This window comes from Calliopsis andreniformis, chromosome 2, assembly GCF_051401765.1.
Source record: "Calliopsis andreniformis isolate RMS-2024a chromosome 2, iyCalAndr_principal, whole genome shotgun sequence".
Lineage (NCBI taxonomy): Eukaryota > Metazoa > Arthropoda > Insecta > Hymenoptera > Andrenidae > Calliopsis > Calliopsis andreniformis.
In genome coordinates, this window is record NC_135063.1 from 17,014,378 (window position 1) to 17,032,829 (window position 18,452).

The window sequence follows — 18,452 nt, forward strand, 5'->3', positions numbered from 1 at the left end:
TAATAAATATCGTGACTTTTCGTGGAAATTGAAAAGTAAAAGAACAATTCTACCAAACTAAAACTGATTCGCACCTAATGTTCTATTGAATTCTATTCGATCGCTCGTTAAGCTCATATTCATCGACTGATTGCAATTGTGCTCTTCTCTCAATCAGATTGAACCTGGCCACTTAACGCGACGCGACGAAGCGGCAAGATTGAATCAATCCTAGTCCTTTACGTGGAGAACCTAATGATCAAACACGAGGCATGCCAAAAGAAATGTGGAACAAGAGAAACCGATCGATTCGCAGTAACAGCGACCTAAAGAGTTCCCAAAAAGAATAATTGGAAAGGGAACGAAATAAATGTAAAAACGGGTGATAAAAAGGTGTTCTGAGTAAACTAGACTAGAATACAAATTTTGTGACACAGCGCGCGACCGTACGACAGCATGACAGTTCGTTAGAGGGCTCGTAGAAGAAAAAAGAGAATGTCGATCGTACCTCGAGAACCGACCACACTTCGTTACTCATCCGTCAAGAAGTTCTGAAATAAAACGGCAACGGATGCAATTAGACGGATGCGATGCGAGGACCTCTTTTTCCCTTCTCCCTACCTACGGTGTGTTACGCACGGATCGAAAGTCGTGAACGGAAGTCGCGAACGGAAGTCGCGAATGGAAGGTGGAATAAGAAGGCGCTGCGCCTTCGACGAGATGGGGGAGGATAGGTGGAGGACAGGGAAGACGGTTTCACCGCCTCAAGTCAGATTTCCTATTGAATTTAGCCTCGGATATCTCATGAGAGACCCGTAACATTATATCGCGGTCTACCCTCATTTGCGCAGCCCCTGAGGAATCTATTTCCGACCGTTGCCTCTCCGCTCCCTAGAGCTTCTACGAAACACGAGAGCTCGTTTGTCACGGCCTGTTGTGCATCGTCGTTTTCCAATTCAACTATTATTTAGCCTCGTAGAGAGACAGAGAGACACACACACACACACAGAGAGAGAGAGAGAGAGAGAGAGAGAGAGAGAGAGAGAGAGAGAGAGAGAGAATTGGCGTTTTCCGTATTTCATGCTCTTTAAACTAACGATATGTATAATAATATCAAAATGCAGACACTGGACTATTGCATCTTGGAGAAGACGTGCAGGAGCAATCGCAAGAAACAAGTTAACGAAATGAATATACATAAACGTAAGTAGATCGATAGTACAGTTAAGTCGACGTCGACATGGAATATTAAATGGCGGCCAATTAGGGACGAGCTAGTTAGCTCCGAAGATTACGAGCGGAGCTGATAGTTAGGAGTAATCGAGGCGTTTCGACGATGAATCGAGCCAAGGATTTGACGTGAAGCTGAGAGACAGGATGGTGGGTTGGCTAGTCGAGCTCGTTTCACGCTCGTTCCCACTCGGGGGTAATCGTAAATGCATGTCGACTACGACGAGCTGCTCTCCACTTGGAAACGTTTTCCATCGTTCGTAGAATAGAACCTCGCGAATAGACCCCCCGACACACACATCCGTCGTTGCTCAAAATAATTTACCTACGCGATCCAACGTTTATCGCAAGTTTATAGTACGCATGCTCGAACGTGACTTTTTAAAACAGCCATACCCCGACATTTTCTCCGTTCCCTTTTTCTTTCATCAGCCCTCACCGTATCCCGCATATAATTAACAATATCTCTAGACGACGCGATAGTTGCGACTGCACACTGCGGTCGCATCCTCATGGTGGAAAAAAATTCTCTACACCGTACCGAAGAAAAGCTCTGATGCTGAATGACGCCAGTCGACGCTGCGAAGCAGCGCGCCGCAACGTATTTTATTTGTTTTACGTGCATCGCGACACAATTCTTTCCTTCCTTTATCTTGACTTTTCTCCCGCAAACACGACAAATTGTACTTTTCTGCTTGGAATTAACGATTTAATAATCAGCGGTATTTTTTCAGCCATTCTTTGGCTACAAAAGATTACGTTAAGCCGCGTACATATCGATCCAAACGAACGTTATATGTAGTTCTTTTCTTTAATACTTTCGCCCCCCCCCCCCCCCCCCCCCCCCCCCAAATGCTGTGGCTTGGCCGGTGTAACCAAACAGCATTGCAAACTAAAAATAAAACAAGACCAGAATTTACAAATTCACAAGTACCTACATATCCGATTAGATGAAGGAGAGCAGCCGCTACAGTTTGACAGTCGACTGCTGAAACGTGCAATATAGAAGGCCCATATTACGAGCCACTCCTCGGTTGCACATGTTGGTCTCAGTCGGTTGTGTTGGCGGTCGCTTCGACAAATCCCGATACCAAACGCATCCGAACTCCACTACTCGTAATCCGATGTACCAACACGAGAGAAATGTTCGCGTTCACCGGTTTGGGTAGCAGCTACTACATACGTAAGTACATCATACACGCAGCTTCACATCGAAAGGCGGTGCGGTGTCCAGTTACGAGACTCTCTTGCGTCAGCTTTTCCTTCAATTTCAACGCCACATTAGTACAACCCCCTTGATATGGGTCTTGGAAGAATTCATTCGCGTTGCGACCGAATACACCTGTATTTGTATACGTGTACATGCGTACATATGCTTGGCCGCAGGCAGCGTGGCGTGGTCTTCTGTACATGCAACAGCTTCAGCGGCAGGGACTTAAACAGATTTCCTGGATGCAACGCGGAGGGTTATAGAAACTCTGAGACTGGCTAAAATCGACTCGTAATTTAATTGGTGGCGACCTAGCGTTGCCTCTCGCTTTCCGAGCGCGCCCGTCGCGTCGTCGACGGCTGCCACTCTCTGAAACCGCTGACTTCGGATCGCTCCGACGTAAATTCACCTGAAAATCCGTGAACGTGAAACGCTACTGAAAGCCCGTGTCACGAAGAAAATAGCTTCGCGATCAAAAACCTTGCAATCGCTTTTAGAACGCGAACGCTTCACCACGCTTCGCTTGTATTCTTCGACCGACTGACTTTCGGCCTTTGTTGCCAGCACAGCAAGCCGCGCCATGCCGCGCCATGCCGCGCCATGCCACGCCGCACTCATTCGACGGACTGTTTACCCCTTGACGACTGCGATTGACGCGTTAACAGCCTGCCCGTGGTTTTATTTGCAACACAAAGTTTGCTTCGTCTCTTTGTAGAGGTTACGTCCTCTGCGTTGCTAGACAGAACGAGAGACAACAAATTACATGTCATTCATACTCCTCGTTTCCCAAATTACATACATTGATACGCATGCCTAGGTAGATCAATTTACTATTTAATATAGAACAAAAAGTCATTTTGTCACGTAAAAGATCGTTCGGCCCATTTGAACCCCTTCGAGTCCCTTCGAAACCACTCGATTAATCCGAATTACTTGGAATGAAAATCATGAACGAAGCGATTATATTTCCGGTCTCCTTTATTCCTTCAAATGGCGTCTATCAAGTGCAAGAAGACAAATTTGATCGTGTAATTTCGACGGAACGAGATAGATATCACACGGTGAGATTATGCGGGCAATTTAAATTCAGCTCGGTCAATCGACGAAGCTGATGGAACGGAGACTATGAATCTGGACCGATGAAGATGAAAGGATGAATTAGTTACGGAGCGGTAAAGTAGAAGCTATTTAGTCTCACAGAGATATGACTAAGTTAAATTTAGTTAATTTTAAACCGATTGATCAGAAGCCGCAAATTAACCCAAAACACTATGCATGAACGCGTTACGGTCGGCTCACAGATTATATTTAATTAATAAACTTTCAGAATCGAAATTGAATTGGTGAATTAGATACATATAGATATGTAAGCACGTACATACTACTATACTATATACTATATACTTAAATACTCATACATGGCCGAGAGAATAACTGTGTACTAAACCAGGAACTTGGTACGATGTATCGCATCACAAATAATGAATAATAGGTGGAAAGAAAGTCAAGCTTCGGATCTTCAGCCACCAGCAAGATTCTTTAAGATCTACAACGAAAAGTACTTTAAAATACGGGGAAGTAGTGCAAGGTAAATTGGAGCATCGCGGTTTCAAAGCAAGCTGCAAGAAATTCGTTAGTTTCGCTTGAACGATTGCGTTATTTCGAACTTTGTTTCTATTTGCCACGATTTCGTCGCGTTTCTCCCTACTCTCGTATAAATTCTATCGTTGAAAGAGATTAAAACGAAAACGCGACGCAGCGTTTTCTCGCGAATGATGACAGAAAAGATTTCGCAGAAAAGCACGCGCCTAACTTCCCTGAATTTTAAGCAAAAAAGCGAGAAGCGCTTTCAAAAAGGGTTAGAAATGGGTAGAAAGTAACCGTGCCGAGAAAATTTTCTAACGAGAACATTTGTTCATTATCTCGTAGAAAGAAGGCAAAGTAAATTGGTCCGGAGGAACGCGAAATGAAAGAAGAGAATAGTTATGTTTCATGAAACGTTATTCTCTCTTTGCGATGCGTTTGTAAACAACCGGATATTTACTTCGTTTGTTAGGTCCATTTAACAACGGACATTACTTTTTGCTCGAATATAGTGCATCGTTTTTTGCACGTTGCGCGTTCCAGTTTGATTAATTTTTCGCCAAGGCCTGTCAAACAGAACAATTTTCGACCTCAATTTTTGGGACATCTGAAATTTGTATGTGTGTTCATTTATCTACATTGAAGCAGAGAACCTTCAGAAATTGCTTCACAGAATCTAAAACGATAAACGAGTCGTAAAAAAATAGGAGAGGTCGATATGTTCAGAAAAGGCCATTGATGCAAGACTAAATAGAACATCGTGCTCGTGGCCCGTGGCCCGTGGCCCGTGTCCCGTGTATCGCGCGAATGTGCGTACAGATAGATGTGTTTGCGAGAGCTAGTTAGCTGGTACTTGGTGGTTACGACATCGGGGCGACGGCAGACCAGGATCGATCCAGAGTCCGGAGACCTCGGCACCGCCCCACCTACCCTTCTGATTCTCCCACGTTTGCGAACCTCTGCTTCGAAAGCTCCTCCCTTCTCTCCTTCGCAACCGCTCTGCTCTCCTCTCGTCACTCAGCATTTTCACAGCTTGTGGTTGCTTTTTCTTATGGAGTTTCTCTATCATAGGCAAATATGTAAACGTTGCATACCGACCGACCGACCGTAAGAATATACATATACTTATTTTAGTCGGTTGCAACAACAAGACTGCACCAATCGAGAATCTGTCTCAAAGTAAAAAGTCAGAAAAACTGGTCAGGATAAAGTGGCGAACGATGAGCAATGGGAATAAAGGAGGGGAGAACGCGAGTCACTGCTGTACTTAGTATTCATTTACGTCAACAATGTGACAAAAAGTCAGAGCACAATATGTAAAGAGGGTTTGATTTAGCAACAGCTGTCACTTACTTTATTAGAAGGACCTAACGCAAACCTAAGAATCTAAGTGCTTTAAGACGATCGCAAAATTATTTGCCAGTTTCCATAGAATTAATCTATCTGTTGGACGCCTTTTCAGTGATGAAATAAAATGGGTAAATAAAAACGTGTAAATTGGCACAGTGTGCGAGTGAACGCAGTCCTGTGCTCGACCATCACACGATGGAAGACTCTTTTGAGAGAACATTCAGAGATCCACGAAGGATCCACGAGGGATTCACGAGAGGGTTCAAGTGGACGGAGCACGAGAGCACGACCAGAGATAATCACTGTATATATTTACACATGCTGTGCATTTATTTCATTTCGTCGCCGCCTATCACAAATATACGTCATACTGAATTATCAACAACTAAAACTTATCGCCGAAAGATGAATCACAACAATCGAACTGACTACTAATATCGACGGAACGATCCACTAACCGTATTTCATTCGAAACAACTAATAATTGTAAATAGCTCTGAGAAAAAATACTAACCTAACGATACCAATAGAAAGAAACTGTACTCATACTTCGATTTACGATTTCACCTAATGATTTCAAGCATCGAATTATAACGAGAACATACGGAAGCGGTTTACCTCGAGGCTGCGTTTCGAAAAGGTTGAATAAATCTGAATTAACGCGGCCCGGGAGAATATCCAGAAACCGCGGGTAGCGATAATGTAGCCCAGGGGTAACGATTTCTATCCCCAGCATACGCCGTTCTCGTAAAATTCCCGTTTATGGTGGCGCTGCGTCGCGCGTCGCGGTCAAACACAATCCAAGCGTACATACACATATATCGAAGAGGCTGTTTAACACGAGACCACCCTACTTTCATAACCAGAAAGGGAGACATCAGAGAAAAAATTCTACATAATATTGTTATACCGTTAATGCTACATATCCAGTATTCTTGATTAACGAATTCAGTAGAGAATTTATCTTTCTCCTCTTTATAACACAGAAAGCAGTAAATAAGGAAAAAATCTGTACAATCTCGGCTAATTACACAAGCAAAACAGTTTCCTACCCTTACCATGATATAAACGAAAATATTATCAAAATAATATCTACCCTATCATAATACTTATTTATGCAGTGAAGCACAAAAAACGCCTCGATAGGAATTACGTAGTAAAGTATGCAACGGATATCCGGAATGCTGTTCGAAGATGATTAAAAAGTTTCAAGAAGCATTGCGCCGCTGAAAACTTTGCGCTTTGCCTGGTTAAATAATGTATAAATTGGTGAAACACAGCCTGGTTGCCTTATCGATTCTTCGTGCGTCGCACAGTGCAACTTTTCGTTACCTCCGTCTTTCATCCCATCACCACTTTTTCTTCTGTCACCGCCCCTCTCATTCGACGTATTTATTAAAAATTTCATTTCTGTAAAGCAAATATTGCTACCTGTATTTCGCATTCGCAAACACGACTAACTACGGTTAGTATCTATTCGTTTCTAAATATTATCTGAGACAAGCACAATTGCCGCTACAATTTCCACAACCTTACTAACAACGTAAAAACGTAAAAACATTTTATCCCTACCTACAGATCCTATTCAACACATTTCAACAAACGTGTGTTAATGACGCGAATTATAATATAGCTATCCGATCAAGGATGAATGTCTTATAATCTCTTATCTTATGTTCTTGACAGTAGAAGCAATGGAAGGACTTGTTCAGCTAAACGAAGGCCGACAAGTGTATTCGATTAGACGCGAGTAGGTACGTTCCGAACTTTTCAACGATTCTTCGTCTACGTTCTCTCATTTCTTCAGTTAATTATTTGCAACTCTTCTGTCTCCGAGTCTTTCATTTCATCAATTTCTCTCATCAATATGATGAGTCATATTTCTGCATAGATAGGTATAAATGTACGCACGACTATCTTCCCAGCTATTTAGTTCTCCTATTCCATTGTCTCCCTCTCGCAGTGTTGCTCGACCATGCCCATATTTCTCGCTCGTCTCATTATATGCTCCTGCGGTCGTCATTCCGGCCGTCTTGCTCTGCAAACATTAACTTGGCGCGAAACGGTCCATGTAGCGAACCTTTTGGTTCGTGCCCATTAGAGAGAAACAGGCACCAGCACGACTCTCAATTACTTCCCACGAATCGCAAAGGTTCGTTCCTAACCATCAGGAGAATTCACGATTTCGAACAACTTTCAAAAATTCCATCTTAATTCGGTAGACTCTCGCACCGCCCCGTGCGTCACATCACGTACCACTCTAATGACTTTCGGACCCTGTTACACCTTTATTTCCGCAAACCATCCACCAATCATCGCCGCCTTACCCCTTCTTTCCTTCCGATGGACAAATGGGATGCGCGTGTCACGAATTACGGCACAGCATTAACATTTCAACACTTTTCATGGGCTGCCTTATTATGTACATAAATACTCTTACATACATACTTACCTATATTCTATCTATCTATTCTATGTAGGTACTTTTCATTCAACCATTTCGAACTCTTACAAGAGCAATTATTTACTTTTTTTTGCTCTCCATCATTTTAATTATCTTACTATTTTACTTCATTTTCTTTCTGTTCTTTGCTCTTCATAGTAGTAAAGTTGCCAAGTAAAGGATTCGCATTGACCCGTTCAATACTGTACCGTATCTTACAACGCACTGATTCGCGTGGACCAGAATTTCATGTTCAATCCCGTACATCGTCTCTTTCACTTCTCTTATTCTCTCGCTTATCCTAAATTCGTTTGTCTGCAAACAGTTTTTCCTTTTTCGATACCCGTTGGAAGGAAAGGAAGGAAACCTAGCAGCCGGTGTTGTAAACATCCGATTCTTCACTACCGTTCGATACACAATTTGCACGAACGTGAATTTATTTCCTGAAATCTAACGGCGCCAGCGCCCCTTACCGTAAGTTTTTATGTTGTACTGTATGCTTTCTGGAAATTGCTGTCAACACGTTTCAAACTTTTCCTATCCATTATTATTATAGTAAAAAGAAAACGTTGCAAAATAAGAACTAATCAACGTTTTAAACGTCGGTTTCTTCGTAGTTTTATGAAAAGTATCCGTGTACCTACATAGTTTGTAAAAATATTAACAACGAAGTAATCGACAGACGTATTAACTGGAAGTGATAGAGTGGTATAACATGAAATGGAAGTAAAATCGGCTGAGCTGACACGTCAATCACGCTTGGGACGCGCGATAAGCATCGTGTCAAAGGGTGACCCCGATGAGGTCATCCTAGCTACGGAGAGGATCGATTCCCGTATTATTCGGGACGATGACGATGACGATAATTCTGGTACATTCATGTCGTATTAACCATTTCCCTCTTCCTCCTTCTACCTTCCTCTTCCGCCTTCTCTTTCCCTTCCACTCACCACCATCACCATTACCATCACTATCGCCATCACCACCACCACCACCACCACAACCACCACCCCCTTCCCCTTCCCCTTCCCCTTCCTTTCCCCGAACATTGATTTCACGCTTACGCAGGTTTCCCACTGGATCGAGCTAATTTTATGATGACGAATCGCGTTCCAATTATATTGTTTTAGTGAGAAATTATATATTTGACCACACAATGCCCCATCATTTTGTTAAACGTATGCGACAACCATCGATCACCGAACGATTATATACTTAACTATTTATATTTTCGTCGGTCAGAGACTAGGTTGACTAATTCTAAGTACGATTCCGTAATATTGTTTGCTAATAGGTAATTTACGATATGAACAAACATGAAGACTTTTTAAGGTATTGCAAGGAATAGTTTATAGGCTTCTACAGTGAACCAACAGATTTTAGAAAAATTTCATTCGCTTTATTGTTCAATTCAAGTCATCAGTTAACGTACTTGAATGATAATGCAGTTCTCCATGATTGACGGAACTTTGAAAATATGCAGGTGTTGTTTCGAGAGATGTCGAAGCGTTGCTTCGCGTCATTAATGACCTATAGATTTATGCACGTAGGGACGTTGTTTATCGTTGTCCTCGTCGTCGTGTCGTTATCAAATACGTGTTACGATCGAACAGCTTATTGTCTCGTTTAACATCACGCTCTTGTACCTTGTCATTTGGCACGACATTCCGAACACTTGGTGCTACAGCAATTATGTTGAATGATAATAATTATTAAACAGCCTATTACATCGTCTTATCACCACATATTTATTTATAATTATTATTTGAATTTCATTTCGAAAGTATGTTCATTAAATCTTATATTTTGCGTTCAAGTTTTGCCATCTTGCACGATAAAATGTAGTTTCTTAAATCCCTAAAATACATACACAGTTGAAAATCTGTAAAGGCGGATGTTGCATGATTCAGAGGGTAACCACTTGCTAAACCTTTACCCCTGACAGCCTTATGTTTTCCGCTGTCCGTTCTCTGCTCGTTCCGCAGTCCGTAATCATTGGTAAACGCGTGTCGAGTGCTCGTGCGGTTTTCGCGGCTGACTTATACAACCGACGTCGTTACGCTTCGTTAAATTTTCTCACAACGATGTCGTGGGGCTGCATTGTATGTAATTTCATCAAATAATGTTGTTTCGTCCTCTCTTCAACAATTGAATACCTAACGCAACGAAAGAACTGCTTACGACACGACGCGACTATAACTTGATAAGATGCAGAGCTTCGACAAGATAACCAGAACGAGTAGAGAAACGATGTCTGATCTCTGGTAATTAGCAGCTAATATTGACATATGTTCGTATCTATTGTATATTCATTTCTGCTCAAATAGCTTTCCGAGGAGGATTCAGAGAGAGGGGATAAAGGGAATGGAACAAACAGAACGAAATAATTTATTCGATCGATTGCCGACGTCGCACGACGCGTGGCGCTTCGCGTGGCGCTTCGCGTGGCGCGTCGCGTCCTAGGGTTTCACTGACACGGCGATAATCATACGAGACGTAGAGTGGAACCACGGCCTCGTGCCAAATCGATTCTCTGCTTCTCTATTCAAACATTTACGATTTCATGATTGAATTCGCACGGTCGTTTCGTTCGTTTGCGCGATCACGGCCGACACAACAGGCGCCATTGTGAATACGTTACTTGTCGCGGAGATCAAATTTCAATCGATTCGTTTGTGGTCCTCAATGATCCGGTCCAATTCCTACGAACTTATTTCCTCCCGACAACTGGAAATACCAACTACGCATCTACGATCATGCCTCTTATATACATATGTATGTATATGTCAATTTAAAGCGCAAACTTATGCGCAAATTATTCAGCTCCTCGCGATTAGCCCATATAGCTCCCAACGTATAACTATATATACATATATACCTATATCTACTCACGTATTTTCTTTTATTATCTATTACTCGCGTATTTATTTATTACTCGCGTTTACTCACCGATTAATTACACCACCGCAGAACCGTCTTTATGCTCCAAATCGAGCATAATTCTATGTGATTCAGTATCCAAGTCCTTAACTTCGTTGCACTCATCCAGCTATCTGAAACAAACAACCTTTCTTAGAAGAAACTTATAGATTGATATAGGTATTCTAACAAAGTAGGCATACATAAAGTCTAAGTTCGTCAACAGAATACACTACGGCTGACTACGGATTACAGGTTCTGTCAATGTCATATGTACCTACTTTGGTATGTATTTCAAAACCTCAACAATCTTGTGTACGCGTGAACATTGTATGTTCTTTCATCTAGTTTCAAATTGAATAGCCGATGAACAATATAGTACAAGGATACACCTATATGTATTACCTAGAGCTATATGTATAGATGTAAAAAGAAGGTATGGAATCGTAAATGCGCTTTGAGAAGCAGAAACGGAGGGATATAGACATTGACGTGGAAATCACATTTTGCACGGTAGCATCTGTTCCAGTCAGTACGATAGAAGTTAATTAACGATTCTCTAGGTAAAAAGCGAGCCGGCTAGAATATTTCGACGAACGACCGCAAAGCGAAATGCTAAAATATTGCGCGACCAGAGTCGCCGAGCGTACTAGCCGAAAATTAACGACGCTGCCTTCGGACGACTTCAGCGTTAACGCGAACTCCAATGAAATACTGACCTCTGTTCGAATGGATGGAATTTTCACCGGCCACCAAAACTCATAGCAACCGATGCGACGCGCGACAGAACTTTGCGCGTATTCGCCGTACAACGCTGTTGCGTTTTCATTCGTTGCAACTCGACTCGACAAAGGCATAGCTTAACGAGCTCCTTCTTGGCTTTTAAACAATATTCATTCAATAAGTAGCAAACATCAAGCCTTAGATTTCGATACTTAAGAATTCTAAAATGAAAATGAAATATTATATCACGGATAATAATATATGATCAATTGTTAACAAAAAAAGTGAGCTTTAATCTAACGTATTTTTCTTCGTGCTTCTCTTTCTCCTATTGCCATCGCCATCACTACTGCTGTTTGTTTCCTTACCCAACGAGATTCGTTCATTATTCACCATTTTTCATTTGCGAAATTTTCAGGCGTAACGAACGTGACGTGCAAAAAAGTACGTTTGATGAATCGCACGAACAGGCAACATTGAAACACGAACGTCCAATAATATTTCGCGTCCTATTTAATTTGGATCGCCACAGCTGCGCGCGTAAATGTCCGAATCCAATGTGTCTGTAACGATGAGGATGCGTTTGCAAACAATCTAACCAAATAAAAACACTACGAGTTCGCTATTCGTCGGAAGCATGCACGTGCTCGAAAAAATTGTACCAACTTTACATAGGAAACCCTACAAATGAAAAAGATCAAATATTATACAGCACAAAAGAAGTTAATTTGGTATTAGTGTTTGGTATAGAGCAGTGTAGCGTGATGCTAATTACTAGAATCAATTTTGTTGTAGATACAATCTTCCTGTGTCTAATAAAGTGAACCGAACTTTGACAGGACTGGTTTGTACCTACACTTCTGAATCCCCAAACGGGCAGAACAAGTGATAAATTACGGTGAGTTATGCTTTTCGTCGTTGCTTTATTGCTAGGCACAACGAATGTTGGAAACGTGGTGGATACCTGTTTGGCTTCAAGACTCACCGGTTTACCTTAATAAATTACAATCATTACGACTTGCGTAAATCCCTTTATTCGACGCAACTATGCTTTCAATTTTCCAATAGTCACGTCCATTGAGTAAACACCATAAGAGGATGAAATTCATCCTCTTATCGGTCAGTTTGAGCTGATTAAACGGCAAACGGTATGTGATGTATGTACTATGTACAGATATCGGAAAATCTAGAGTAAAAGTTTTCAACCTGAGCCTATATAGATACGTATTCCTAACAATTTATTAAACTTTCCATCGTCAATTGCGTATAAAAAGAGAAATGTGTATTGTCATTATTTTCAGCACCAGCGACTCGTATAGGTATGGACAAATCAAACTATTCTGGTCAGACCGACACATTCTCTTTCTTTCTCTTCAATGGTTGCAACGTAAGAGAGAAAGAGAGTCGATGTCGCCAGAATCGTTTGGGCTGGTTGTCCATAGGTACACGTATGGACGTATGTACACTTTTCAAGCAAGTTAAAGGATCGGCAATTTTAGGCTGAAAAGCTGTCTATAACTGAGCTGCTGCAACTTAGTACAAAAAAATCGTACAGTGGCGAGTCTGAACTCATTCTAAAGAGCAAAGCCTCTACTTACACACCCCTGAATTGAATTTTTTCAGATGCCCCTGTGTACACAGCTCCGGGGCGAGAAAACAAAGGGTGGCTTTTCTCCAAACATCTTCCAAGTTCAAACGTTTCTCCAGAGCTTAATACATCTTTTTGCGATCCGTTTGGGGGTGAAATTAAAGGTAGAAGCCTTCTATTTCGAACGAGCCCTTGACGAGTAGTGCCTTGGGTACCACTCCATTCAAAATGTACCTTCAGCTTCGAGCTTCATTTGAAGCGCGATAATTCGGTGAAAAAAATCGTAGACCACTCACTAAAGGCTCGTTCGAAAGGAACAACTTCAGTATTCTTGTTCGCATAACAAACTAGATATCAAAATTCGATAATTTATCTACGTACATACATATATATACACAGGTACGTGTACTTAACTCAAATGAATAAAATCAGATTTGCCTCTGACCTCTAACAGTGGTTTTTATCGTTTCGTAAGAGTTCGGTGACGTTTGAACACGCAAAAAATGGACAGTAGCGAGAAGCAATTTGCCTGGCTCAATTATAAGATTATTCGCTCGTTCTAATTGGCAAAATCGTCTTAGAAGCTGCGGGCAATGCCAACGGTGGCTATTTCAATTTTCCCAGAAGCCGTTCGAGAAGGATGGTTGTGCGATAACCGGATGAAACTCGACGATGTCGGTCAGCTTGCTCGTCGATGGAGCCAGAGCAAGCCGTACACCGCGTAAATTGCAAATTAGCTTAAGCCGATTTTGATAGGGTTTGCCCTGGCTGGCTGACTGGTTGGCTAGTGGTACGAGAGACTAGTTCGAAGAATCTTGCGTGCTAGCGTGCTGCGCGCACGTTCGTGACTGTATGTGCGCAATCTATACATTACACACATTAACGCGAGTGTGCGTATCGATGCAGGGTTGTAAGCAATAGCGAAGCAAAACAATGGAAACCGCTGTAACTGGAGCAACGTCCTCGGTAACGCGCTATTAAACGCTCAAGCGATTCTCCGCTTCCCGTTTCCCGCTTCCCGCTTCCCGCTTCCCGCTTCCCGCTTCCCGATTACCGATTACCGATTACCGATTACCGATTACAGTCTGTGTACCTTACGAAAATAAATATCTTACTAATTTCGAAGACTACACTCTCCAGTGATGCGTTTCAGCTACATATTAGGATTTATAGATATGTACATCTCTCTTTCACCCGTTTCCTTCGACCGGTCTCCCTGAAACACCGTTCGCATCCCAGCGTCCGTTCCTCCCATCTCTCGACAACTACAGCTTTACCGCTTACATAATTCAAAGTTTACGCAGCTACCTGTAGGTAATTGCTTCTCTCGATTTGCCATGAATGAATTCTTGTTTCGTGTTACTAGCACACTCCTTTCTCTCTTACGTTGGAAAGATATGCACAATCGAAGATTAAAAGGAACGAAAATCAGAAAAATCGTGACGGATGAATAGAATAAGAAACGAGAAAAGAGAAAAGAGAAAAGAGAAAAAAGCGAAGAAAGCAAAGTGGACGGATGAGGAGAAAGAGGAGAAAGAGGAGAAAGAGGAGAAAGAGGAGAAAGAGGAGAAACAGGCAGGCAAGTAGTAGTGGGAGACGAAAGAGCAAGCTCGGCACCTGAGGGAATGCATCATGGGGTAATCTCGACAGACTGGGAACAGCCGGAAATGAGAACGGACGATTCCTTAATGCTTAGCGCACAATTGCTCATGGTCTAATAAGTTTTGAAAAAGATTTATCATTACTCAAAAGCCGTATTAGTCTTCAATTGTAGACCGTAAGAATATAAAATTGAAGTTAAGGTTTATGTTGTTAAACGAGTACATACATCGTTCGAATGGCATACCGGCAACGGAAGAATGCCACCAGACAATATCCTGACAGTATACGTACAGAGTTTATCCGTTGGTGAATAAATTGGTCAGATTACTTTGCTCCATCATGCAAATGACGTCCCGAGATTTGTACGCGCGTGGCCAGTCGACGAGTCGACTCGTCTCGCTTATGATCGTCAGTCAGATAGCAGCCAGTGGATGCGACGCACGATGCTTTCATCCTCATTATCGTGATCTATCGCACGCTCGTGTTGATCTTCTAACAGCCCCTTGCCACGCCAATTCAACGAAGGGCTCGTTTTCATTAGTCCCAACGGCGCGGCGCGGCGCGGCGCGGCGCGGCGCGGCGCAGCGGCCCGCGGCAGTCGAGAGTCTCGTTGCATGCACACAGACCCGTCAATCCCATTCATTTGCCGCTCGTGTTTCGATCATTTTTCCGATTGCATGTGATACGATATACATATTAGGAACTGAATGAACGGTTTATCAAAGGTAGATGAAAAGTTGCAATTTAAACGGTACAAAAATGGAACTAAAACTCGGTCATTGCAACTTTTGAAACTAACATTCTCCCATAGTTAATCTTCTGCTGTTTAGCTTTCTGATAGAAACTAACTTCATCTCATGAGTAAATTGACTCGAGAACAGCAACTATTTTAGTAAATCGATTCTATCGTTCCTTCTTATTCCTAACTTTCTCCCATCTATCCCTTCTCCTCTGTTCTAGCCTTCGTGTTCTACTCATATGCAACTAATTTTCCATTCTACATACCTGCCGATCTAATACACGCCGTGGGACTCTACTCAGTTCATAATTTCTCATTGTCCAATTGCTTAATGGATTTTACGTTGGAGTTGAAGTGAACCGCGGCGCCCCTCCATTTCTCCTCGTGTCCGCGTTTCGAACAATTTCTTCCTCAGCGCAGACAACTACCATCAATTTATCACCTTCGAATGATTTGTCGCTTGGCATTCTTTTTCCTATATTTACTTCGACCGTCTCTACTCGTTCTCGCTTCTAGTACCACATGCACAACTGAACGTGACCGCAGTGAGAATCGCCTATTTTTTCCCCAACTTCCTGTCATGCAAACAGGAATTCCAAGAACGATTAGTTAGTCGGCTGTTGTCAATTTCTTTTCAAATATCAAATCCCCTTGTCGTTCAATTACCTACATTCAATTATGTTTTGAGAAAATAATAGTTTTAATAATCGTTGAAGACAAAGCAGCAACAAAAAGAATAGGTATGTCGTCGTTAATCATCTATCATTTGCGAAATGAACACAAAATCCCCAGAAAAGGAAACACTGGCGAAATGCAAACGATAAATATAGCTTAACGATAAGTTGACATAATTTGCTGCTTAGTCAATCGATGAAAAATGAATTCCGATAAGAACGTTTAGTTGCTTTATTAGTTGGTTCTTCTAAGTTTGCAATGGTAATGGTCACCGTATCGCATTTTCAGTTTCTTTGTCCTCAATGACAGGGCCGTATTACGGCGAAACGGTGACGCTTAAAGCGTTAAAAAACTTTGGAAATTTTAATCCACCACCCGGATGGAAGTTCGTGAAGCAGAAGCGGTAGGAGTTGGTGGGTGGGCTCTCGTTTTATTAGGTATTACCAGAGCTAAAGGAGCTAGCTGCTCTCGACCCTCGACGTTTTTGATCCTGCGCATTAAACGAAGAATTCCCCTTGACCCAGAAGTAAAACATTGCTCGGGCTACGGAAAGATTGTTGACTCGATCCTATAGCTAGTTCGTTTCACAAAAAGGGAACAGTTGGAGTACCGAAGGCAATCGTTTACGTACACGCTTACCTCGCGAAATCCTTATCTTGCGTTTTGCATCAAGTGCTCCACCAAATTGAACCGCGAAATGGACGAATACGACTGCTATGCAGAAACACGATCAAACAAGTGATTTCTTGAACAAAACCTGCTCAAGCATTATTGTAATACAATGTGTAACGTATCATGATATTTCTTTATGCATACTTCCGCACCTTCTACTAACGATAAGTGAATTATGTATTCCTTTTGTTGGATGACTTACATTAATATTATACCGTTTACAAACAAATTCGAAACATTCCATGCACAAAAATCAAATTACTTCACTGGGAATGCAATATTTTTTGCCAATGTTTATTTCGTAGGAAGTTCGGTTCGTCCGAAGTCTACCTAGGTAACGGAAAAGTACAGAGAACTGTAAGCGTTCATTATAACATATGTAGGTGTAATTAATGTAATTTGCCTTATTCGAAACTTCATGTTTTAAGATGAAGACAAAGGAAGGGATAAGTATCGTTCTATCGATCGAAGACGAAGCACTCGTAACCATGTTCGATTAGATCACGGATAGACAACCGAGCATAGATTCGCCTCTTTCGCCTTTGCTAGCTGAAATAACGTTCAAACGTTTGGTCCAGAGTCACGAGCGCTTCCTTCACCCTGATCATTGGCGAATAACGTTACTCTAATTGATTAGCACGCCAGCAATAACTGGTAACTGGATATATAGTGGCGCCACATGCACGAAACGTACGATGACGACGACGGCGACGGCGACGGCGACGGCGGCGGCGGCGGCGGCGGCGGCGGCGGCAGCGACGGCGTCGTTTCGACAAATTCGACCAACATTTCATCAACGACTCGCCATCCATTTGCATAACTGATCATAAAACATCATTTTTTCCCTTTGTACCTTACTTTATAAATTTTCTGTAGATACCTCTGTAAGTTTTATTACGCTCGTAACTAGGTTTCTCTTTCGATGTCGTTCATGGTGTTCGGTTATCTAACGAAAGAAGATGCGTACATGGATAAGTAGCTATATGAAAAGAAGGAGCCAGGAAAGAAAGGAGCGAGAAAGAAAGGAAAGAGAAAGATAATCGAATGATCATGAATGAAAATGGGAAGAAATGTTAGAGTAACTAAGAGATCCGAGACCGAGAACGAAACCGCTAGGAAGATAGAAGAACCTTGCGTGAGACTACGCTCAAGCTATGTACCTCAAAGAAGAACTGATTTCATTCTCGGTGCGAATCCATGTTCGTCATGATCCCTTCCGACAACTTCCCATGAGACACGACCAACTAAGGTCGATTTTCCTGCAGTAGAGCGTCGCGACAACCCTTGGGGAGCTATCGTTGCTGGTCTTAGCTCAACAATGATGTCTGGACGGTGAAAAGTGCATGCTAAAGTAACTCTTTCCACAGCACACTTGCCATCTGCTATAGAATATTAACTATATTATGAATTCTGATATTCTATCAGAATATCGGCTTCAACAAAATCATCAAAAATGTCGAAAAATATTCATAGCTGATAAATTTATAGAAACACAAAAAAATGTTCAATTTACGACACAAATTACTTTACAGACAATAACATAAGCAAGAAGAAAGAAGAAAGAAGAAAGAAGAAAGAAGAAAGAAGAAAGAAGAAAGAAGAAAGAAGAAAGAAGAAACGATAAACTCTGTATCTGAAATTAACAAAAGCAATATTTCTGGAGTAACGCATATTGCACGACTAAAACTGCAAACGATTAATTTCAGGATTTTCAGGTTTTTAAAGCAACACCACGCAA

The 18,452-nt window shown here is 41.9% G+C and overlaps 1 protein-coding gene across 2 annotated transcripts in view; it reads right to left on the bottom strand.

Annotated features, from left to right (window-relative positions):
- LOC143188486 (uncharacterized) overlaps positions 1–15,739 on the bottom strand; it is a 39,341-nt gene extending 23,602 nt beyond the window's left edge. The window contains exons 1-2 of one of the 2 annotated variants that reach the window (XM_076392784.1): positions 15,634–15,739; positions 10,746–10,849 (exon numbers count right to left, since the gene is read on the bottom strand). The gene's annotated coding sequence lies outside the window, so the exon portion shown is untranslated. Of the gene's footprint in view, positions 1–10,745; positions 10,850–11,434; positions 11,543–15,633 lie in introns of those variants that run through there. The other variant, XM_076392783.1, reaches the window with a different exon arrangement.
- Between the last annotated feature and the right edge of the window lie 2,713 nt (positions 15,740–18,452).